Source organism: Varroa destructor, unplaced genomic scaffold (genome assembly GCF_002443255.2).
Source record: "Varroa destructor unplaced genomic scaffold, Vdes_3.0 BEIS01000001.1, whole genome shotgun sequence".
Classification (NCBI taxonomy): Eukaryota; Metazoa; Arthropoda; class Arachnida; order Mesostigmata; family Varroidae; genus Varroa; species Varroa destructor.
The window spans coordinates 18,423,226-18,425,076 of NW_019211454.1; positions in this window are offsets into that span (position 1 = coordinate 18,423,226).

Sequence of the window (1,851 nt, forward strand, 5' to 3'; positions counted from 1 at the left end):
AGATGCGCGTTAGATGCCCGGGTCATAGGAACAGTCTATGATCCAATCAACTGATTAGTTAGTACCGGTCCTACGAGGCCCCCGGCGCTTATGCGAAGTACATTTGACTCCTCTATGTATTCCATTAATACACGCATATATATTCATTTACAGAGCTCACGTTGATACATAGAAGTCGCGCATCGGTAATGCACAGAGTTTCCCAATCGCTCGAAGCCCTTTGAGTTAAGCAAACATTTGTGGAAAAAAAAACATTAAAATATAATCAAGAATAACAACAATGAACCCGTCGAAAAGGGAAACTAATCGGGGACCGTGACTAGGCTATTAATCGCCTAGAGAACCGTTACCGATCCGTTAGCTGATTAGCCGTAAATGCTAGGGAACATACCGCCTCTGTTAGCTGCTTCGCGGGCGCTTGCAAATCGTCATCAGAACTAAAGGATTCGAGCGACTTTCGTCAGTTAGAACAGGTCAGCGGCCGTAGCTCGCTCCCTACCTCCACAACCACTATTGTACTATTATGGTTTCAGACTCAGGCAACAGTGTCGTACGAAGATGCTGAGGAATTCCGTTAAAGACCCTCGGAACCGCCATAAAGTCAGCATGGTTATCGTTGTTGTTGTTAATAATTATTTATGATCTGTGTGCTTGTTACGTGACCGTCCTGTTCCTCTTTTTGCCGGCATTGCTACTGCTTCACTGCTTAATATTTTTGCCGATTTTAGTGCTGTTCGCTGCTGCCCGTGTTGTTTGGGGTGCGCGAATAAGCTCTCCGTCCGGTCAGCGGCCCTTTGACCGTTTCATGATTGTCACCGTCCACCGAATCAAAGCGGGGGATAGATGCAACTGGAATAGGGCAGTTTCTGAATGCGAACGGAAAGCGCCTTCGAGTTGTTACAAGCCGTCGGCCAAAACGATGTATCCATTGCACAGCCGAGGGTTCCACGTCCATAAAGAAGAAAACGAGGAAATACGGGCAGACGAAAGGCGAAGCAGGCACACAGCTGTTCAATTACGGGAATGGCAGCGTTCATAGAGATATTGCCAAAACAGCGGTCGCGTGCGTTCGTAGCGGCTGATACGCTCGGCGTCTAGTTCAATTTTGTACGTTCACAGAAAGGAAAGGTATTCGATTTGGCCGACAATCGACACAAAAAGATTTATATACAATGGACTACGCACGGTGTACCGTTATGTATGAAGAGCACAATGGACGGGATTTCTCGCTTGGGGAGTTCCATCAGTAAGCCATCATTGGGTGTACACATGGAACGAAATAGGTCGGAGCCCACTACGGATTTAGTATTTCTGCAATATCATTAATAAGGGTCTGTATAACAAAAAGGTTTCTATGCAAGAAGACGTCTATAGAAAAAAAAAAAGCTAGGTCATTCTTTGCGCGGTCTTACGAGCCGGCGCTCTTGCAAGAATAGCCATCGACCGCCATATAATCGTATCAATACAGTCTAACTATTCATGTGTGTGCGTACATTTACGTGTGTATATATTTGTTTGGTATGTTCGACATCGAACGACGTCGATCGTGAGAATAAACGCTTTCATGTGTATGTCAGATAAATAGAATGTCCCCTTTCCCTCCGTGCACGACCAGAAAAACATGTCTTAAAGAAAAAAAATAAATAAAAATAACGCAAGCACCTGATATTGATGGCCCTGTTACTAGTTTGGTTCCCGTCAGAACCAGCATAATTACAACTGGTAGGAATCGGTTGTATGGTTTAATACAATTATGCAGCCCAGACGGACTTCTCACAAGTTGGACACATATATACGTCGATAAAGTCATGGTATCAGCGTGCAGATGGTGTCGGTAAATAGATTATATAT